General features: G+C 42.7%; 1 long non-coding RNA gene across 1 annotated transcript in view; it reads right to left on the bottom strand.

Moving 5' to 3' along the window:
* Nucleotides 1-17,902: 17,902 nt before the first annotated feature.
* Nucleotides 17,903-23,753, bottom strand: part of LOC133385520 (uncharacterized) — a 30,406-nt gene continuing 24,555 nt past the window's right edge. Inside the window, exon 3 of the long non-coding RNA XR_009762897.1 lies at nt 17,903-17,981. This is a non-coding gene — a long non-coding RNA (uncharacterized LOC133385520). The remainder of the gene's footprint in view (nt 17,982-23,753) is intronic.

The raw sequence follows: 23,753 nt of genomic DNA, 5'->3' as shown, positions 1-23,753 counted from the left end.
AACACAGGTGTGATAAGTGCTGTATTTTTTTCATGCCAGAAAGCATTCTAAGCATTTGCATGTGGCATGATTATCCCCTCCTACAAAAAGGCCAGCAAAACTAGCCCATACTGTCCACTCCTTTAGAAAAAGTGGACAAAGAGGCAAGCAACACAGTCGACATCCTTCCCTGTACCATTGTAGGTGAGGGCCTCATGCAAATACCATCTTATCAGGAGGTCCATTCCGCGCAACATGGGAAGCGGACCTTTAATGTAGTGGCACCTACCCTTTGGAATTCCTGCCCCTCAAATATTAGACAGGCACCATCTGCGTCATCTTTTTGGTGCCTACTGAAGACCTTCCTCTTTCAGCAAGCCTTTTAAACAGAGATCCCAGTCTGTGTCTGTGTTGGAATTGCTTTATAAGTTGTTTTTAAAGCTGTTTTTTAAAAAAGATTTTTTAAAGATGTTTTGTTTTAATATATTTTAAAGTCTGTTTTTAAGATGTTTTAGAGTGTTTTTAGTGTTTTTGTTTGCCTCCCTGGGCTGCTGCTGGAATGAAGGGTAGGATAGAAATTTAATAAATAAATGTTTCAGCTCTGTGTGGAACTGATCATCATGCTCCGCATGAATTTTCTCGCCATGTGTTGATGAGCCAAGCCATACAAATACAGTGACACATACAAGATTTAAACCCACAATATGCCTTTCCCCCTTAGCAACAGAGGATTAAAGGGAAATAAGAGTGTTGTTCCAACTTTTATGCTACCAACAAGGAAAAAAGACATAGATGCTGAAATCACAGCAGCAGCCTAAAAGAATGGTGCTTCATAACATTAAAAATGTACCCGAGAAATTGATGGAGACGTCTTGGAATATTTATATAGAAGAGCAGAAGAAGTCAGATTAGGCCAGTGTCCCTTTTTACAACTCACAGTGAGAGACTGGAGGCTTCATCTGCTTAGTCTCTCCAGAATGTACATTCTGTATACATAAATCATGTAAACCACATTGAGGATTGTTCCAATAATCTCACTGATCACCATCCCCACATCTGAGTCCTATGTAGCCAAAATGGCACCATTTCACGCACAAGACAGAGGGATCAGCAAGCCTGGGGAAATGCATAAGCTTTGCAGAAGTACATAAAAAAGAAAGGACTGAGCATGTTCAGTTGCCACAGAATGTTGACTGACTATCGGGGAAGAATGAAAAACTCTTCTTGCTGTGTAATGGATCCTGGAAATGTGTGTGTGTATCCTGGAAAAGGACTTGGCTGATGTGATCCTTGTCCATGTGACAATATTTTGTTGTTGGTGATGTCATGCCCCAGTCACAAAACAAAACAAGAAAACTAACTAACCTATTCTCTACTTACAGAAGAGGCAGTTGTTGTAAAGTCCCACATCTCCTCAGAGACACACAGCTTGGGTAGTAGGTGGCAGTGGAACCCACATAGGCAAGATGGAACCCAGGGGATGAAAGGCTAAGATTTGACTCCTATATGTATGGAAAAGTCCCTAGTAACAGTCCAGAACTAATTAGCCAATCAGGGGGCTTTCTCATGATGTAATAACGTCTTCTAGTCTTTGTGCCTAATTGGCACATATGCCCACCATTCCCAGGCCAGGCTGACCTTGGGTACCAGGCTCTTAACAGATAAGCAGGTGTTCCCACTCGGGCCTCCTAATTAGCTGCAGCTGAGAAATGAAACTGCAAAAATATTTGCTCTCACACAGAGGCCTCATTTCTGGACAAGATGAAATCCCACAGTTCTTTGCACAAGAGCCATGTTACCTTCAAGCGTTCTTGACAGGTGATACTTGTATATGTCTGCTCCTAAAATTCCATCACACTCTACCATGAAACCAAGAAACAGAACTTGGGGTGGGCTATGAAGACAGAGAGGCAGGCAGATAGGTATGCAGATAGGTAGAAGCAGGCTTGTATTTTAATGGGAGAGGTCAAGAAGGGCAGGCAGTTGCCTCCATGTGCAGCTCTTTCCAGCTCATATAAGCGGATGGCAGGGATGGGCAGATATTTTTGGGCTTCTCTCAGTTTCTCATTTTTCCAATATTTAGCTCTCCATATTTCCACCATCAGTTAAAAAAAATGCAATCATGAAAATTCATCAGTGTTTTAGTGTGAGCTTCTCCTAATATACTCATTTGTATAAAACATTGCCTTATGTACACATTTTTGCAGAGCTTGGAAAAGTTACTTTTTTGAACTACAACTCCCATCAGCCCAATCCAGTGGCCATGCTGGCTGGGGCTGATGGGAGTTGTAGTTCAAAAAAGTAACTTTTCCAAGCTCTGCATTTTTGCAAAGCAATCTCTCCTAATATAATGTATTTTTGCATGTTATTTTCGCTACTTCTGTGCATTTTTAATGCATCCTTTACCCTAGCAAAAGGAATTTTTTGTACTCATTACTTGGCCAGAGAACTGCATTGGAAAATTTGGAGGAGTGTGAAATTCAGAGGATGGCTGTGTCTTGATTCATGTGTTATTTTTGAAAGTGTGAATTAGGCAGGTCCATCTTTAAATGGAAACTATTTTGAATTTGTCTCCCATCCCTAGTAGGTAGTTGCTATTTGCTGCAATGGGCCAAAGTAAAGTGATGCAGTTGGGGGAGGGTTGGCACCAGCACCTGGTACCCTCAGGTAGTTGCTTGGGCCCAATCACCTTGGCAGATCTCATTGATGCTGACTCCTGTCTTGGTCCTGTTAGAAGTGTGACAAGAGCAACTCTCATGTGGTCCTCTTTGCATGGGGAGAGAGATAGAACGACAGTCCTCCTCGCTGGCTAGGCTGCCCCTGATCTGTGCTCATCTTTTCTGTCTGTCTTCCTTCTTTGTAAACGGATATGTCTCAGGGAACTATTCACACCTCTGACTCACCTTCCTGTTTTCTGTTCTCTGCAGACCACTGAAGGAGAAGGAGCCCTGTTCTCTTTGTCTCCTCTCCTCTAGCATGAGGGGCAATGTCCATTGTAGCCTCCAACTTAAGTTAGCTAGACGGGGGTAGCACCTTTCCTATCCAGCATGTATTTCTATTAATAAAATGGTATTTGCTTATTTTGAAACCAAGTCTCAGCCTGAGTGATTTAAAGCAAGGTAAAAGCTCACTTTCTCTCAGTTACAATCATACCCACACAACACAGAGCGCTGAGCAAGCTACACTAAGCTAAACTCTGCTGATTTACCAAAACTCTAATTGGCATAATAGCCATGAGAGCCATCAGTTCTCACTGGTGCTGCCCCTTATCCCAACCCTTCCATCCACCTGTTCTCTTGGTGGGAGAAGCTGGGTCTGGAAAGCCACCCACCATTTTAATTTTCCTGCAATGCCCTGAAGCAGTTTTTCTTTATGGAGTGTATGAACAAACATATGTTTCTGTGAAATGCCTATGGCCAAAGGAGTTATCATATGATTAATGAGCATCTGTCCCGAGCAGGAATTTGGATTATTCTGTTTTTGTGGCTGGGAATATGCATCTTTGAGGAGTTTCCAGGAGTTTATGGGATATCTTGTAGCAGAGCTTGCATACAGAGTGGCTATAAGATATTCTTTGCAAAAAATAGTAAAAAGGTTTAACTCTTGTTTTCGAAAAAATAAACATCTAACCAACTCAGCAAAGCAGCAGCAGCAGCAGACACTCTCCTGGGCCGCATCAACTAGAGCACCTCGTTCTGTGGCAGGACCTCCTTATGCAGGGTGAGGGGGAGAGCAAGCTTCTGTGCCACTACCACATTAGCACCAGCAAAAGAAATGTTAAAGTAAGTGAGAAGGTGAGGAGAGGAAGAAGACCCTTGGGCACTTTATATTGAAAGGAAAGCAGCAGCCTCTGCTTTGTGGAGTTGCCTTGTGGGTTGCTTGGCGTCTCCTGGGCTCCAGACCTATACCCATTAGTCTGGCCCGAGCAGTGCCTGTGAAGCCAAAGTGCTTCTTCCGTTTATTCAAGTTTCGGTGGAGGCCTACAGTTGGGGGTAGGGTTGCCAGGTTCAGGGCCTGAGACTGATCCTGTATCTTTAGGAGAAGAGAAAGTCAGCCAAGTGCAGGTGTTCTTGCAACACCGTAATGGGAAAAACCACAAGGTGGGATTCTCCCTTCCTCTTGCACAACTTTTAAAGATACAGAAGACCTCTTGGTTGCCAGGCCCAGCCTCCAAGAGGCCTTCTGTATCTTTAAAAGTTGTGCAGGGGGGAGGGAGAATTCCACCTTGTGGTTTTTCCCATTACAGGATTGCAAGAACGCCTGCACTTGGCTGACTTTCTCTTCTCCTAAAGATACAGGATCAGTCTCAGGCCCTGAACCTGGCAACCCTAGTGGAGACTTTGGTGTCTTGAGGACATATGGTTTTATTTACACATATATGCAACCTCAAACCTCAAAATAAGATGAAGGGGTTCTGAGCATTAACAGTCCAACTGATCTTGCTTTCCCCCATCAGGGGATGGGAACACTGACTGATTTGGCCTAAATGTTTCCCTTGCAGAAAAAAGGGGGGAGCACTTCAAGACACCATAGAATTTTCACCTCTGTCTGGGACTTTCAGTGGGATTAGTGGCCTTATGACTCAGTCAGTGGCACATTTTTCATTCAAAAGCCCTGCAACTGATAGAACACGGTAGACTAATTAGGGGAGTCAATGAAACTTCAGACAGGTAAAACACATTTGCACACTGCCTGTCACATGGGGTCACACCACCCTGAAATGACTCCTATGCATGTGAAGTCATCTCCTTATATAGAGTGAGGAATAGTTCTAAGATCAGATCATTCTTTCCCATGTCTTAGTTTTAACCCAGACATTCAGTATGATGAAACAGAGATAGGGCAGAGAATATATAGGCCAGGAATCGCTAATGTGGTGTCTTCCAGATGTTGTTGGACTACAGCTCCCATCATCCCTGACCATACTGTCTGGGGTTGATGCTTTTTTTTAAATCACTTTTTAGGTCTGACCTTTCCTCTAAGGCAACGTTTCCCAACTAGTGGGCCACCAGATGTTGTTGGACCACAGTTCCCATCTTTCCTGACTATTGGCAATGCTGGCTGAGGCTGATGGGAGTTGTGGTCCAACAACATCTGGAGGCACACTGGTTGGGAAAGGCTGCTCTAAGGAGATGAAGGCAGTACATGACCCCCCAACACACATTTTATCCTCACAACAGCCCTGTAAGGGAAACAGCGGCTGGCTCAAAGCAGTGACCTTCATGGCTGGGTAGCAATTTAAACCTGGGTCTTCCCAGTCCTGATCCAAGACCTCTACACCACAACACTGTATCACTTGGCATTCATAAAGTATAACATAAAGTACAAAGCTGTAAATTACTTTTTCAACAATGTCCAGGTACTCTCTGGTAATGAATACATTAAAACTTTGCAGCTTGCTACAGATGGAGGCAACCTCCCTGCCCCTTTTCTTTCTTTTAACTGCAGAGAGTTAGGGGAACAAATGTGGAGCTGCAGAGAGATTCCCTCCCACCCTCGGAAGAGGTCTGGGCTGCGGTGTTTTTCTTTAAGACAAGTTATGATGGAATAGTTGCTTCTTAACTAAATGGTATAAAACTAGTGAACAGGGAAATTAAATTCTTACCAAAGTAATTTTACAGAGAAGTTTAGCCCAGATTGGAACCTATAACAATCTGGAGAAAAGGAAAAAAGTTACTTAAGTTAAAAATCCCACCTTTTTTCCAAGTTTCCTTTTCCTTTTTTTAAAAATCACATACATAATACACACACATTCAAAACCTATTTGCATTTCATTTTCAAACAATTATTAATAAATAAAATATGCTATGTAAAAATCTGTAGCATACTGTCATACGTATCATTACTGTCTCTTTCCACATGTCATTTCAACTGTATTTCATTTCAACAATGAGAAGCATTACATAATTCCATGTTAAATCTTTGCTTCATATATTTCATATAGGGAGACCAAAGCTTTTCAAATTTTGTTTTCCCCTCCCTTTAAGTTTCCAATTCTGTCAGATTACCCATCATTATCAGCCATAGCTATAATTCTCAGAGTGGTTTAACAATCAATCCTTCTCTTCCCAAGGATTTCTGGGAATTGTAGTTCTATGAGAAGAAGAATAGTCTCCTAACAACCCTCAGCACCCTTAACAAACTACAGTTCCCAGGATTCTTTGGGAGGAGCCATGGCTGTTTAAAGTGATATAATACTGCTCTAAATGTATCGCACAGATGGGGCCATCATTTGTATTTTGTTAAACCATATATTCCACATTTATTGCTTTGCCATATACTATGCAGGCTTGTCTATCCATCTAAGGCTGAAAACCAATTTATAGGCTAAAATCTCATTTGTTGAGCAGAGTACTTAAAGAAACTAAATGGAAGACATACTGGCCCATTTGAGTGATGGGTGTGTCATGTTTACCACTGGAGACGTGAGAGAGGTTTCAGAACTACTGTCCTTCCTGCCTTTCAATGCGGAAAAGAGAATGTGATTGAATTATGCACACAACTGAGATGGGGCCAAAAAAGAAATGAGAACTGTGAAAGATTTGCATGAAAGGACACATGGTATCACTGCTCCTTCAAACTAATAAGCTCCTTATAGATGTCTGTAGAGACTCATAGGGATGGACGGCAGAGAAATTATACCTGAATCACATTTCCCAAACCAATAAGCAAACCAAAATGCAGCTATCCTTTGCAACTTGGTTTTCTGAAATTTGCAATGCAGTTTTCCAACCAAAAAAATGAGTACAAAATAATATTTGGGGAAAGTATGCACAAAAATGCTTATGGCAGTGAAAATAATGTACAAAAATGCATATATTAGGCAAAATAGTGTATAAAAATGTGTATGTTAGGTGAAATGCACATGAAAATGCATACAGATTTTCATGATCTTTTTTTTTAAAAAAAAGCTTGATAAATGAACTTAAGACTGAAAAAAATAAGAAAATGAGAGAAACGGAAATTGACAAATCCTTCCATGTTCAGTAGAGAGCCCCTGTATATATAGCTGCATGTGTGGAGAGGGATTTAGATGTGTACAAGTGTGGGGGGGTGTCAAAGACTTCCTAATGTGGAAGGGCCATAGCTCAGTGGAAAAGCATTTGCTTTGTGTGCAGAAGGTCCCAGATTCAATTTCCAGCATCTCTGGATAGGGCTGGGAGAGTGCTTTGCCTGGAGAGCCACTGCCAGTCAGTGCAGACAATACTGAGCTAGATGGACAAATGGTCTGATCCAGCATATGGCAACTTTGTGTTAGTGTAGGTTACGGGGTCCACAAACTGCTGTCACCATGTCTGCCTCCATATTCATTTTACGTCTGTTTGATGTCTGTGAGAAGCTAAAGCAACTGTGGAATCAGCATATTCAATGCAATTTAGGCTGCATTGAGAGCACTGTTATACCACTTTAACAGCTGTGGCTTTTCCAAAAGTATCCTGGGAATTATAATTTGTTGAGTATGCTGAGAGTTGTTAGGAAACCCCTATTCTCCTCATTGAGATACAGTTCCAGAGTGGTTTAACAGTCCATCCCTCTTCCCAAGGAACTCTGGGAACTGTAGTTCTGTGAAGGGAATAGAGTGGGATCTCCCAACAACTCTCAGCACCCTTAACAAACTACAGTTCCCAGGATTCTTTGGGGGAAGCCATGGCCATTAAAGTGGTATAACTGTGTTTTAAATGGATGTTACCAATGTGGCCTCAATGCCCCAGCTGTAATAAAATCTGACAATCCCGGGGTCGTTCTAAGAAACAATTATGTCTTGCTTCTCTTGTCTTCCTTGCCTGCATATACAGACAAGGTTGTTTAGAAAGCTAGTATTGCTTCCCTTTCCTTTACACAATCGATGAGGAATGAGAAACTGCAGCCAAATTTCTAGGAATGCTAAACACAATAGCAAAACAGGAAACACATGGTAGCTCAGTGTGCTCAAAGGTGGGAGGCAAAATTGTATAAAGACATGGCCGTCCAAGTCTCTCACCTTTGATAATTGCCCCTGGGAAATAGGAACAATTGACTTCGCATTGCCCAGGTCTCTGTTTCCTGGAGGGACTTACTGACGCAAAGCAGTTGGAGGATTTTCTGGGTCGCTACGATAGAAAATCTGCGAAAGAAAGGTTTACACTGAAATGTCCCATATAAGAAATTGATCCTAACATTGTTCTTTATGGAGGTTATGTTTTTTAAAAAACAAAAAATCACCAGCTCTTGACTTCAAATCACATTTTAAATGGGCATTTCTGCAATCTGAAATTGTCCTGTCATGAACTGAATATGACCAAATTGTTTGAATGCAAGCTTAAGAGATTGTCATCTTGGTGTAGACCAGAGACCGGAAACTGTGGCCGTACAGTTGTGGCTGAGGGGCGAAATAAGACGCAGACAAAGCAGTTTGGGTTGAACAAAGGGCCACTTTATTAAACTATAACAAAACCCCTTTTAAAGTGACCTGCAGAGGGAAAACCTAGGTGTGAGAACCCCCTAATATATGCCTGGGTTTAGCAAGAGGCCGTAAACTTAACACAGAGATGAACATGATAATCCCATATACTCTACTGTATAAAGCTGTCAGTAATAAGCAATTACATCAGTTGAATTAACCAATACAGGCTGAAACTTTCCCTCTAATGCCTAGCCTTATCAAGGGGAAAGACCCCCAAAGTCTGCCCTCCAAGACATAGGTCGCACCCCTCCAGCCTCCACCAGTTAAGGAAAGCCTAATCCCAGGCCTGCCCCAAGCTCTCGATTATGAGGGGGAAAGTTTGAATGCCAAAAGGGGGAATACAGTCCCTTCCTTTATTTCCCCCCTACTTAAACAAGCACCTGGGACTGAAATGAAAACCTAAAAGATGAATGGGGGGGAAGGCCCAAAGCTTAAGAGGCCTCTGCGCCACACTCCCCTTATATCCCCAACCCCTTAAACAAGCACCCTGTGTGTGTGTGTGTGTGGAATGAATGAGCCTTAAAAGGTGAACGGAGGGTGCCAGACCTGCAGCCTAAGAGGCCTCTGCACCACCTCCCCTTAATCGCCACCTGCGGGGGGGGGAGGCTAGAAAAGGCATGACCCCTATCAAAGTGATCGTCACCACCACATTACACTGCACCAAAACAGCTGTCACAGCCAAGGGGGGTGGCCACCCAAGCCCGCCATAACACCCTTAGGGCGCCCTGGAGCCCCAGCTCACCCTGCCCACTTCTAACCAAACCAAACCATGTTGGGGGCATGAATGTAACATAAAGCTGAATGGGGGGCACCAGGCCCAAAGCCTAAGAGGCGTCAGCACCACCTCCCCTGAATTAGCCACTTGCCAGGGGTGGGAGGCTAGAAAAGCCTGCACCCATTCACCACGAGCCACCGCCGCACCAGTAGCACCATGCCAAAAACAGTGCTGCCTGTGCTGTCATAGGTGAGGGGGGGCGGCCACTGCACCTGCAGCACCAAAGCAAAACAGTGCTGCCTGTGTTGTCACAGGTGAAGGGGGTGGCCACAAGCCCACCTCGCCCGAGCTCGCCCAGCCACCAAACCTCCCTGCCGATGCAGGTGCTGTCCTGCCATTGTGCTTCATGAGCCCAGCTGGGCAATGTAGGCCATGCTCAGGCAGGCTGCGGGGCCACCGAAAATGGTGCTGACCACGTATGGCCCTAAAATGGCCACCGAAAGCTCTCGCTGCCACATTGCTCTTCCCTCCTCCATCGTGAACCAAGCAGAAGATAGGAGGGGCGGGCTTAAATAAGCCCCTGGCACTCCACCCCTCCAGTCCACATGTTGCACACTCATATTACATGCGATGCGTGATGTTGTCCATCTTAAAGATGGCGGCCATCTCATCGCTCCCAGCCGCAACTATGCTCCACCTGACCAGGCTGTGCATGGGCGAGCAGAGTAGTATATGCTGTTGGACTCCAACTCCCATTAGACCCAATCAGCATGGCCAGTGGTCAGGGATGATGGGAGCTAGAATCCAACAACACTCAGAGGGTCATAGGTTCCACTTTCCCAGTGTAGACAGTGGCAGCCTCCATTCTGATGGACACTGAGCCACTAAGGGTTTTATTTCCTCAATGCTGTGGGCTTTCAACAGTTTTCTTAAAGCAAGTTGAGACATTGGTTTTAACCTACAAATTTCTAAATGGTTTGGGCCCTGCATATCTCCAAAACCAAATTTAGCCCAGTGGTTCCCAAACTCCCCCCCCCTACAGACCACTTCAGAGATGAGGGTCTCTGAAGACCACTTAATGATTTTTCTGCCTGTGGTAGCAATTGCCGTGTGCTGTGCTAGACGCTGTATGATTTTTGTTTTTATTGCTTCTTTTATTTCTTATATATTCTTATTTTATTGCACTGCAATACAGTGTAAGAAATAAAAGCAATAAAGATACAATGAAAAAGCAATGCAACTATTAAATGTGGTGGAAGTGCCATCTCCCATCTTCAACCATAAATCCACAGACAAGCCGTGGACCATCATAATGACACTCATGGAACACTGGTGTTCTGTCAACAAAAAAATTAGCAGTCCAGTCCAGTCCATCATGGGTTCATCCATAGTGAAGTTACATGGAAATCCAAGCCTGCAAAGATGCCAGTAAGCAGTTAGAATCATGGAGGAGCAAGTAGTCCTTCATGCAGCTGGCATCTTGTTTGAAAGCTCTCCCTCCCTGAATGCAGTGTTTGTCCACAAGTGATTCTTAGCTGAAGCACTTGTCATACTGGCATGCTGGTTATAGTAGTCTTGTTCCCATCACAGACACACTAATCGCAATATATCAAACAGATGGTTCACATGTCCCAGGATATGGTCTGAAGGTGCAAGAGGCTGAAACTAAGCAAGGCTGGCTCTAGTAGGTCTATGGATTGGAGACCACCTGGGAACGACAGGTATGCTATCTTGGGTTCCATGATGGAAGAAAGGTGGGATGCTAATATAAGACAAATAAATACATGAAGTATGGGCCAATGCATAGGCTAAGCATCTTTAAAACATGGCGCTAACCAAGTGAAGCTCCCATACCATTAGAATCAGAGCAGCAATGTGATTAAAAAAAATAAAAAAAATACATCTGACAACTTTGGAAGACTAAAATGTATTTGTCTGGGACCAGAAGGACAACAATACTGGCACCAAGTGGGCCTCCCTGGGGCGGAAATTTTATAGATGAGGCATCACCATTGAGAAGGCTCTTTGACCACCCATCTTACTACAGATGGCAGGGGGAGCTGGAGAAGAACCTCCAGTGATGACATCAATGTATGAGCAGTTTGGTATGGGAACAGGGTGTTCCGTCAAGCACCGGGCTCCTACAGTGTCCAGAAAAATTGTCTTCTTTTTAATTTCTGACATGACAGACAATGACAGCCTCCATATAAAGAATGATAGCTTGTTTTAAGAACAAGAGCAATTTAGGCATAGGACCCTCTGAAAAATTGATTGAACAAAACCCTCATCTGGAAGAATCCCCAAAGTAAAAAATAAGTGACAAGAAATATTAAACCCAAATACAAGAACAGCAATAAAACAAGAACCTAAAATGCTCATCCACAGGCATACCTTGATAAGACTTTTTATTATTATTATTATTATTATTATTATTATTATTATTATTATTATTATTAACAACAATAATTTCCCACTCTTCCTTCCAGAAGGAGCCCATAAGGAAGTGGCAAAACTGTCGAGCCCCAGCTCCCTCTGGGGAATCAAGGAAGGGGGCTGGATGAGATGCAGATCCTTCAGCTAGAGCAAGGGGAAGAATAAGGGGGTGTAGACACTTTCGAGGACCATGGGGGAGGGGGTGTGGTTGACTCTGTGCCAGTTCCCACGGACAGTTCTCCCGCCGAGGAAGACTTCACACCACCTCCAGATGCCTCAAGAGAGCCGTTGGAGGATGTCCTGGTGCACACTCCAACAAGAACCCCCATGAGCGCCCCTCCTGAAACTTCAAACGCATCCCCGCCTCCTGAAGCCAAGCTGGCACCTATCGAGCTTGTATTGTCAGAAGAGCCAGTGGAGACGCACCCCCCCCTTTGCCCTGTGTGAGACGTTGCGAGAAGCACCTCGGCCAGAGAGAGAGTCTTTGAAGGAGTCAGAGATTATGGGCGAAGACCTTTCCTACTTAAGGTAGCGCCCCCCCCCCGATCTGGGTGCTGAGTTAATTTCCTTCACATGCTGCAGAGTATGCTTAGGTAGCTTAGTTAGGGATAGAAGTGAGTTAGCATAGCAAGTCTATGAAGCGTGCTGCCTTTGATGTTTCAGTTACCCTAATAAAAGAAGAATTAATTCCATCCTCATCTCTGGGCAGGACAAAAACAAACACTAAAGCATCTATATAATATTTAAAACAAAACATCTTTAAAAACATTTTTTTTAAAAATTAAAACTTTTAAGTCTAGTTAAAAAGAGAGAAAGACCTCAATGGATGACTGAAGAAACTCTTAAAATGGTTAAAGAGAGAAGGAAAGCAAAAGCAAAAGGAGATAGAAACACAGTCAGAACCCTAAATGCAACAATACAGCAACTAGTATGTAGGGACAAAGAGAACTATTACAATAGTTACTGTATAGAAATAGAAGAGGACAACAAAAAGGGTAGAACAAGAGCCCTGTTCCAAAAGATTAGAGAAATGAAAGGGAAATTTAAACCACAAGTAGGGATGTTGAATAATCAACAGGGGAACACACTGACTGACCGAGATGAAATAAAAGCAATACACTGAAGAACTCTTTTATAAAGAGATGCCAGGGTGTGTCCCGTCCAGAGCCGAAAGAATGAGGCTGGAGTGTGTGTGCAAGTAAATCTCCTTTTATTAGAGTAATGGATACATCAAAGGCATTGCGCTTCATAGGAAACCCTACGCTAACTCACTAGAGTCCGTAACTATACTCTAGACATGCTCTGCAGCATGTGAAGGAAGTTGACTCAACGACCCCCCACTGGGAGCGGCAGGCTTATATAGGAAATGTTTTCAAACGTAATCTCTGACTCCTTCGTAATTCCTGTCTTTGCCCTGTCCGTTTCTCGCGGCGACGGGAACGAGGAGACAGGGGACACGCATCCAACAGCTCATCTGAAGACACCTGCTCCCAAGCAACGGGCTCGAGGTCAGGGGGCGGTGCCACACTGGAATCCTCCTGGGAACTGCTTGGTAAAGGAGGAGCTGGCACTGACTCTGAAGCTTCCCCCCACAAGGCCTCTGCATCAACTGGGGGTGGTGTGCTCGGCTCCTCGGAAAGGGCGTTACTCGTGGGAACTGGCTGGAGAGCAGGCTGCCCCCCTCCCGCACGATCCTGCTCAGACACAACAATCCCCAACTCTGCTTCTTCTGGCTGCGGAGGTGCCTGAAACTCATGCCTCCCCCCTTCCTGTCCCTTCTGAGTTGGCTGCAGCGCAACAGGGTGACAGATTCATTCACGGAGGAACCATATGATGAAGAACCAGAAATTTTAGAATGCAAGGTGAAAGCTGCTCTTAAAATACTTGGAAGAAACAAATCACCAGGAACAAATGGCATACCAATAGAGTTGCTACAAGCTACTGAGACTGAATCTGTGCAAATTTTTACAAAAATCTGTCAACAAATATGGAAAACTAAACAATGGCCCACAGACTGCGAGCTTTTCAAATACATCCCAATTCCAAACAAAGGGGATCCCAGGGAATGCAGTAATTATCAAACTATTGCCTTAATATCCCATGCAAGTAAAGTAATGCTCAAGATTCTTCAACAAAGGCTCTTACCATATATGGAGCGAGAAATGCCAAGCTGGATTTAGAAAGGGAAGAGGCACCAGAGATCATATCGCAAACATACGTTGGATAATGGAACGGACAAAGGAATTTCAGAAGAAAATCACCCTGTGCTTTATAGACTACAGCAAAGCCTTTGACTGTGTAGATCATGAAAAACTATGGAAAGCTTTAAAAGAAATGAGGGTGCCACAGCATCTGATTGTCCTGATGCTCAACCTATACACTGCACACTATACAAGAGGCTACTGTAAGGAAAGAATATGGAGAAACCGATGAGTTCCCCATCGGAAAGGGTGTGAGACGGGGTGTATTTTATCACCCTATTTATTTAATCTATACGCAGAACATATCATATGGAAAGCACGATTGGACCAAGATGAAGGAGGTGTGAAAATTGGAGGGAGAAATATCAATAATTTAAGATATGCAGACAATATCATACTACTAGCAGAAACCACTAATGATTTGAAAAGAATGCTGATGAAAATTAAAGAGGAAAGCACAAAAGCAGGACTACAGCTGAATGTCAAAAAGACTAAAGTAATGACAACAGAAGATTTATGTAACTTTAAAGTTGACAATGAGGACATTGAACTTGTCAAGGATTATCAACACCTTGGCACAGTCATTAACCAAAATGGAGAGAATAGTCAAGAAATCAGAAGAAGGCTAGGACGGGGGAGGGCAGTTATGAGAGAACTAGAAAAGGTCCTCAAATGCAAAGATGTATCACTGAACACTAAAGTCAGGATCATTCAGTCCATGGTATTTCCAATCTCTATGTATGGATGTGAAAGGTGGACAGTGAAAAAAGCGGATAAGAGAAAAATCAACTCATTTGAAATGTGGTGTTGGAGGAGAGCTTTGCCACATACCATGGACTGCGAAAAAGACAAATAATTGGGTGTTAGAACAAATTAAACCAGAACTATCACTAGAAGCTAAAATGATGAAACTGAGGTTATCATACTTTGGACACATAATGAGGACATGATTCATTAGAAAATATGATAATGCTGGGGAAAACAGCAGGGAGTAGAAAAAGAGGAAGGCCAAACAAGAGATGGATTGATTCCATAAAGGAATTCACAGACCTGAACTTACAAGATCTGTACAGGGTGGTTCATGACAGAAGCTCTTGGAGGTCGCTGATTCACAGGGTTGCCATAAGTCGTAGTCAATTTGGAGGCACATAACAACAACAACAAAAGTTTTAAGACAATTCTAACACAAATGTGGACTGAGATAAGCTCTACTTTAAAGGTTTTTTGAAAGAGGAAGGTCTTCAGTAGGCTCCAAGAAGACAATAGCTGGCACCTGTCTAATATTTAAGGGTAGGGGATTCCAAAGGGTAGGTGCCACAACACTAATTCCTATGTTATGTGGAATGTACCTCCTGATAAGATGATATCTGCAGGAAGCCCTCACCTGCAGAATGCAGTGAAAATTTTGTGCATATTTTGTGAAGATAAGGGGTATATAATCCTACCTCTCCCCACTAAAAGGGAGAGCACAAAAAAGAGACCACAGACATAACTTATTACCCTCCAAATGAAGGGTTGAAGGCCTGGGTAAATAAAAATGTTTTTGCTTGGCACCTAAAAACAGGCAATGATGGGGGCAGGCATGCTTCCCTGTGGAGAGCATTCTATAAACAGAGAGCCGCCACTGAAAAGTCTCATTCCAGTGTCATCACCCTCCAAACCTCCCTAATAAGCACACTGAAGAGAAAGGGGGGAGGACTCCTCTTTTAAACTTCCAATGTGCTCCTGCAGCTGCTTGGAAAGTAAGTGTAGGGAAGGTGGGGTTTATGTTGGGGGGGGGAGGGCTAGCAAGATGGTGGAGGAAGCTAGGAATGAGTGGATGAAGGCAGTAACTGGAAGCCAGAGGAAAGTCTGGGGGCTTGCTAAATCTGCCTTCTCTCTGAGGTGAACTTTAACGAGTACCCAAAATGTGATTCTAAGTCCAAGCCTAGTGAAGCCCATTAGCCTCTCTTGTTAACTTAAGGTCATTCAAACCAGTGACATCACAGCTCTTTAATATACATGGCAAAAGAAATCTATTTCTACACATCTCTTCTCTGTGTTGGAAATATGCAACGATTGAAGCGGTCCGTGCAAAAGTAGCTGTCATCAGGATCTTACAGTAGACTCTCTTACTGTGGCAGTCATTAGCTGTGAGATTATTAGCACAAAATGACAGCATACGATTTTCACCTTTCCTTATTATAGAACAACAAGGGAAGATTTCAACAAACCACAGCAGGACCAGATGTTCCCCTATGTCATGGCTGCAAGTTAATCTAACAGATCATGATAAATGGCTAGATGGCCGCTACCTTCTGTTTCACCATTTGCAAGGGAAGGCTTTAAGCATGATAAATATTTGTCTAGGCTGAGCAGCTGAGATATAAGTAAATTTGCATAATAGTCATCAAGGTGATGGGATGCATAGTAACGGCTTGTACCCTGGTAGAACTGTTAAATCTAAGGGTATGTGGATGAATATGTACGGACAGTGCTGGTTAGTAAGGACAACAACAGCCTGGCTCAATAACATATTGCTATGATGAGGAGTAGGACTGTTGACCTTAAAAAAACACACCCGAGTTTATCTAGCTTTTATCAATTAAATTGTCTTTAAATTAATTTGCAAATATTCTGCTGAGAAAGGAACCAAGTATATCTTCTTGGAATGAATGCAGTACCATGCTTGGGTTGAAGCAAAATTTCTGGAACAGCTTTCAATAAAATGCCCTTCCAGCTTAAATGTGCTTGTAAAGGTGTGTTCTCCCATTTTTATTACCCCTGCCCCCAAATTTTAGCAATTATGGACACTGCAGGATTGGGGACTTTAGAGGATGGTGGCATGTTGATCCATCCACCCTTTTGCATTATGAGCACATAGTCCCTACAGGAGAGTGGATCAAGTGGAGTAATTTGTGAGCAGAGGCCTTAGTAGGGAAGTGAGGGATGGGTAGATGGCTAAGTGGGAGGTGTGCACTGTTCTCCCATTCTGAATAGCAGCTAGTATGCTACAATCCATGTATGGCAAAGGAGTGGAAGGATGAAACAGGGGTCCATTAAACCTGACCTTTGTTCCACCTAGAAGGTGCAGCTGATATGTAGTAGAATAGATCATACCCAAGGTGTTCAAAGACTGGGCTGTAACAAATGATAATCCTACTCAGAAAATAATGGTCAAGCCTAACTTCGGTTTATTAATTTCAATTAGTCTATTTGAAGTAGCATTGGATACCCTTTTTCACAGGAGAAGAATATTTTGGGGGGGAAATGTGGGAGATTTCAGACTTCATATTTGAGACAATATATATATTTAAATTGAATTAATTTGGAAGGTCCCACTAAGGCGAAATACCTGTGAGAAGTTCAAAGAAGGAAGGTCCATAGTTTAATTGTAGAGCATCTACTTTGCCTACAAAACATAAGATCCTGCTGGATCAGGCCAGTAGCCCATCTAGTCCAGCATCCTGTTCATACAGTGGCCAACCCGATGCCTATGCACTCTCCCCTTCTGAGGTTTCCAGCAATTGCTATATGGAAGCATACTGCCTCCGCCTATGGAGGCAGAGCATAGCCATCTTGGCTAGTAGCCACTGATAGCCTTATCCTCCATGTATCTATCTAAACCTCTTTTAAGGCCATCCATGTTGGTAGCCATCACTGCCTCCTGTGGGAGTGAATTCCATAGTTTAACTATGTGCTGCATAAAGTTCTTTATTTTGTCTGTCCTGAATCCTCCAACATTCAGCTTCACTGGATGTTCCCGGAGAGGGAGAAGATATTTTCTCTATCCACTTTCTTCATGCCATCCATAGTTTTATACCCTTCTATCATGTCATGTCACCTCTTATTCACATTTTCTCTAAACTAAAAAGCCCCCAATGCTGCATATTTTCTTCACAGGGGAGTTGTTCCACCCCTTGATCATTTTGGTTGTTATTTTCTGAGCCTTTTTTCAACCCTGTAGTGTCTTTTTTGAGGTGAGGAGACCAGAAGTATACACAGTAGTTCAACTGCAGTTGCACCATCGATTTGTATCATGGCATTATATTGACAGGTTTATTTTAGATTCCTTTCCTAATGATCCTTACCATGGAATTCACCTTTTTCTCAGCTGCCTTGCAATGTCAACATCTTCATCAAGCTTCATTGAGTTTCATCAAGCAGTACATACACAGGTTTCTGGAGGCAGTGATGGGCTGGATGTGAGCCAACAAACTGAAGCTGAATCCTGAAAAGACAGAGGTGTTATGTGTTCCAAGTTTTTGAGTCCAGCAGATGGGGAGACAGCCTGTTCTGGATGGGGTTGCACCCTCCTGGCAGGTTCGTAGCTTGGGATTGCTCCTGGATCCAACACTGTCACTTGAGGCCCAGGTGGCCTTGGTGGCTAGGAGTGCCTGTTTCTATCTCCAGTTGGACAAAGATTATTTGGCCATAGTACTCCATGCTCTGGTAACTTCCAGATTGGATTATTGCAATGTGCTCTATGTGGGGTTGCCCTTGAAGACGAGTCAAAAACATCAACTGGTCCAAAATGCAGTGGCCAGATTACTGGCTGGGGTTGCTTTTAGAACCCAGATAACTCCTGTTCTAAAACAGTTGCATTGGTTGCCAGTTCATTTTTGGCCCTATTTTAAGGTGCTCATGCTAGTATTTAAAGCCCTAAGCAATTTAGGCCCCAAATATCTGAGAGACCATCTCCTTTCCCACAAGACCCTCTTGGGTGTTAAGATCAGCAGAGAGGGCCTTCTTGATAGTTCTGCCACCTTCAGGAGTTTGGGTGTGTGTGTCTGGGAGAGGATTTTCTCTGTGGCAGCTCCTAAATTGTGGAGTTCCCTTCCTACAGAGATGCATCTGCCACCTTTGCTGTACAGTTTTCGGCAAATCCTAAAGACACACCTCTTTGCTGTGGCCTTCAGCACTTGAGATGTATGTTTTCAGGACCCATCCTATTCCTGTGAATGTAATGTGTTATGCATTTTAGTTGTTTTTAACACTATATTATAATATATACTATATTATAAATTTTCCATAACCTGTCGTGGACCTACTGATGGTGGACAATAAATATAAATATAAATTAAATATAAATATAAAACAACAACACATTATGACCCCACGGTTTCGTTCCTAGTCACCACCAGTTCAGACCCCATATGCATATAATGGTTTTTACTGTATGATTCTTTACTTGTAAACCCTTTGATTTTTAAATGAAATCGCAGTACACAAATATATTTATAAATAAATAAATAAATAAATGTAAAATTAAGAATTTTTTTTGCCCTGATTATGCATCACTTTATTTTTGTTTATAGTGAATTGTATTTGCTATTTTACTGCCCATCCCCTCCATTTGGAGAAGTCCTTTTGGAACTCTTCGCCATACCTTTTTGTTTTACTGACCCTGAACAATTTAGTATCATCACCAAATGAGGTCACCTCACTGCTCACCCCAACTCTAGATCATTTATGAACAAATGAAAAACCGCAGGCCCCAAAACTGATTTTTGGGTTACTCCACTTTCTGTATCCGTCCATTGGAAAAACTGTCCATTTGCTGCTACTATCTGCTTCCTGTTACTCAGCCAGTTCTTGATCCATCAGAAGACCTCTCATTCCATGGCTACTAAGCTTACTCAGGAGTCTTTGGTGAGGTACATTGTTGAAAGCTTTTTGAAAGTCCAAGCACACGGTGCACCTGTCCTGAACGTTCTCAGGTTGAGGTACCTCAGCTTTCCCAGGGTGTAGAATTAAGAGGCTCTAGTGCACTCTACAAGGAATTTCTTCTTGAGCTTCCTCCAAACAGCAGTGCATGTGCGAGGGAACGAATCACGCCATTCATGTTAAGATAGTTGAAAGACAAAGACAGTTGGCAGTACAGTTTCCATCATATCGTGATATATGGTGTGTTATGAGGCCATGTGTTGTATGTTGTTTGATTAACTCTTAGAACCTCAAATCCGGGAAGGCAATCGCCATTATGTACATAAAGCTTAGAGTTAGTTATTATTGCTCTTTTATTTTTCAGCAGAGCTAATTACTGCAGGAGAAACTCAGACGTTTATTATTCATGTTAAGACAGAGTAACCCCAGGCTGAGTTTTGACTTGTATGTTTGCTAGCTTATGGTTTTTTTTAAAAAAAAACCCCAAACCAACCCCAAAAATAGAAATTTCAGAATAAAGCATACAAAAATGGAAAAATTTGCATATTTTGTGGAAGAGGATTACAATATTTCATCAGGCTGTGGGAATGAAAGCCCTTCATTGGCAATTGTATTTGATTAGAAAAGAAATAATTGTCACAAACACACTTCACACACACACACACACACACACACACACACAGAGAAAGAGAGACAGACAGACAGACAGACAGAGACAGAGACGGAGAGAGAGAATGAATAATTTCAGAAAGATGACAATACTTTCTTTCTCCACCACAGTAAGTTGTGTTCATTTGGACATACCCTACATGCAGAATCCAATAAAAAATAAATTGGACAACGATGGCTGCTGTTACGTGGTGATCAAGGAGGGAAGGGAATTCCCATCCTTATCCAAATTTGACTATGTTTATGGCTATTTAGTGTCATGATGTAATCTCACTCACTATGTGATCCCTGATTGGCTAGAACCTTGCAGTGAGGTAGAAGATAAAATTGCACCACAGTAGGCCCTAGAAGGAGGGGGGACAAATGGCAACGAATTGTTATAAAGAAATGCAAAAGTAAGATACAGTTGGGGTTTTTGAGGGGTAGCGAGACAATTGGTTTCAAGCACCCCAAATGTGTGTACTGCCTTCAAGTCGATTCCGACTTATGGCGACCCTATGAATAGGGTTTTTCATGAGGCTGAGAGGCAGTGACTGGCCCAAGGTCACCCAGTGAGCTTCATGGCTATGTGGGGATTTGAACCCTGGTCTCCCAGGTCACAGTCCAACACCTGGTAGGTGATACTTCTACTCAGTCCTCATAAATATCACTACATAAAAAAAAAAAATCAAAAGCAGAACAAATTGTCCACAAATATATGGCCACAAGCATAGCTCAATAGGAGAACACATGCTTTGCATATAAAAGGTCTCAGGTTTAATCCCTGGCATCTCCTGGGGTTTGGCGCCTGAGGGAGACCTCTGTCTGAAACCCTGGAGAGCCACTTCTAGTCAGTGCAGAGTAGACAATTTTGAGCCAGGTGGACCAATAGTCCTTATTTGCATAACCACACAGCAGTCAGAAGAGCAATGAACGCCACATCTAGAGAAAGTATGACATACATTTGTAATCTGAGTGCCCCGAAAATGTGATTTACTTGCAGCAAAAGTGTGACCTTGGAATAAAGGTGCAAGTGAGCTGATAGGCTGTGTGCAACAAATGGGAAACAAATGTGTGTTTATTGTACAACTCCCCATCCCACCGTGAACACACAAAAGCGCATCAGTTACTCTTTGACAGTTATTCGTGAATTTACAGTGAAGGATGTTCAAGCAGCCGAACCCCGTTTAAAAACCCTCACATCTGGATGCTTTTTGGGCAGTGCTTTTTGGGCAATGCTTGGGCATTCTCACCCCATGGATTTGCCTCATTTGTTTTCCATAGCACCAAACAAGCAACTTAGAACAAGCTAAACATTCCTCGCTTCACGAGAAATCAAATGAACAATGCATTTCTTCAGTAGGCTCAAGAAGGTAATTTGGGCAAACTTGAAAAAGGGCAGTCTGGTTTGAGCACAAGAGCAGAAGTAAAGGTCATGGCAATGAATTAAATTGCATCATGATGTGAACTCTAGGGAGTTCATAGAAATCCTATCATTTGATATTTTAAAACTGACTGGCCTGGCCTTCAACATGTTTTACAGAAAAAAGAACCCTTGTGGCTGAGGAAGAACTAATACATCTCTTCCATTTACAATTTCTTATAGTTCAAGGAAGGTTATATTTCAGAAACTGGATGTGAATCAGAAAAGAGGAAGGAAATTGACATTCCATGCTCGCTTTGCCACTTTTGCAAGACTGAAACATTTCCTTTTGGTTCTCTTTCTGAAGACCGGCAGTGTCTCTCCTGTGTTAAACAAGCAGAAACACCATTTAGTGTGGTTTAAACAAGTCTCTCTGCAGGAAAACACCACTGCTTGCTGATCTAGTAATTGATGAATGACAGGAAATGTCTGAACATGGATGTTAAATTACATTCTCCATGGGAATACATTGCATTGCTGACGCCGTTGCTGTATTTCAACAAACAATCATTATGGTCATTTTCTCTGCCAATGAGGGATTGAATGACACTCCATTTTCCCAGCATGGGTGTGTTTAGGCACGGCAAGAAGAATGGGATTGGGGTCTTCTCCAGAATTGGAAGATGCAGTGAAATGTGAGGCTTACACTACTGCTTGTTTTTTTAATTTTTTTTAAAAAAGGTCAACCAAGTGTAAATCCATGTGCAGAATTATTTCATGGGTAAAAAACAAAGGATACAAAGTCTAGGGAATGACCTAAAGGGGAAGGGCTATAGCTCAGTGGTAGAGCATCTGCCTTGCATGCAGAAGGTCCCAAGTTCAATCCCCAGCATCTCCAGGTAGGGCCAGGAATATACCCAACTCTGGAATCCTGGAAAGCTGCTGCCAGTCAGCATAGACAGTACTGAGCTAGATGGACCAATGGTCTGACTCTCGGTGTAAGGCAGTTTCCTATGTTCCTTCCTATGTTCCTATGTAAATGAGAACAGACATCCTTCTGCCTTCTGAAACTAGTAATAGAAACTCAGTAGGGAAACCATGATATTGGGGGGCAGGGGAGTGGAAACATAAGGGGAAGTGGTAAGGGACCAAGAAATAGTGGGTAGGAAAGGGTTAAACATCACATCCTCCCCCTGATACTTTTCTGTTCTATGTTCCTTCCTCCTGAAGCAGCTTTTTATTTTAAAAATATGACATTGGGTCTCCTCTTTCAACAAGCCTTTTAAGTTGAGACCTATCCCAGTCTGTGTCTGTGTTAGAATTGCTTGTTAATATGTTTTTTTAATAATATGTTTTTAACCCTTTTTTAAAATATGTTTTTAAAGCTTTTTTAAAAAAATGTTTTTAACATTGTTTTGTTTTAATGTATTTTAAGGTCTGTTTTTATGAGGTTTTAAAGTGTTTTTAGCGTTTCTGTTTGCCACCCTGGGCACACAAAATGTGTTTGTGTTTTAAATTGTTTTTAAAAGATGAGTTTTTAAATTTGTATATTTATTTTAATGTTTTTAGTTACTGTAAACCACCCAGAGAGCTTCGGCTATGGGGCGGTATATAAATACATAAGAACATAAGAACATAAGAAGAGCCTGCTGGATCAGGCCAGTGGCCCATCTAGTCCAGCATCCTGTTCTCACAGTGGCCAACCAGGTGCCTGGGGGAAGCCCGCAAGCAGGACCCGAGTGCAAGAACACTCTCCCCTCCTGAGGCTTCTGGCAACTGGTTTTCAGAAGCATGCTGCCTCTGACTAGGGTGGCAGAGCACAGCCATCATGGCTAGTAGCCATTGATAGCCCTGTCCTCCATGAATTTGTCTAATCTTCTTTTAAAGCCATCCAAGCTGGTGGCCATTACTGCATCTTGTGGGAGCAAATTCCATAGTTTAACTATGCGCTGAGTAAAGAAGTACTTCCTTTTGTCTGTCCTGAATCTTCCAACATTCAGCTTCTTTGAATGTCCACGAGTTCTAGTATTATGAGAGAGGGAGAAGAACTTTTCTCTATCCACTTTCTCAATGCCATGCATAATTTTATACACTTCTATCATGTCTCCTCTGACCCACCTTTTCTCTAAACTAAAAAGCCCCAAATGCTGCAACCTTTCCTCGTAAGGGAGTCGCTCCATCCCCTTGATCATTCTGGTTGCCCTCCTCTGAACCTTCTCCAACTCTATAATATCCTTTTTGAGATGAGGCGACCAGAACTGTACACAGTATTCCAAATGCGGCCGCACCATAGATTTATACAACGGCATTATGATATCGGCTGTT

The sequence above is a fragment of the Rhineura floridana genome, chromosome 5 (genome assembly GCF_030035675.1).
Source record: "Rhineura floridana isolate rRhiFlo1 chromosome 5, rRhiFlo1.hap2, whole genome shotgun sequence".
NCBI classification, from domain to species: Eukaryota; Metazoa; Chordata; class Lepidosauria; order Squamata; family Rhineuridae; genus Rhineura; species Rhineura floridana.
The sequence above is the reverse complement of the archived record's forward strand: the minus strand, read 5'-3'. Positions and strand labels throughout refer to the sequence as shown.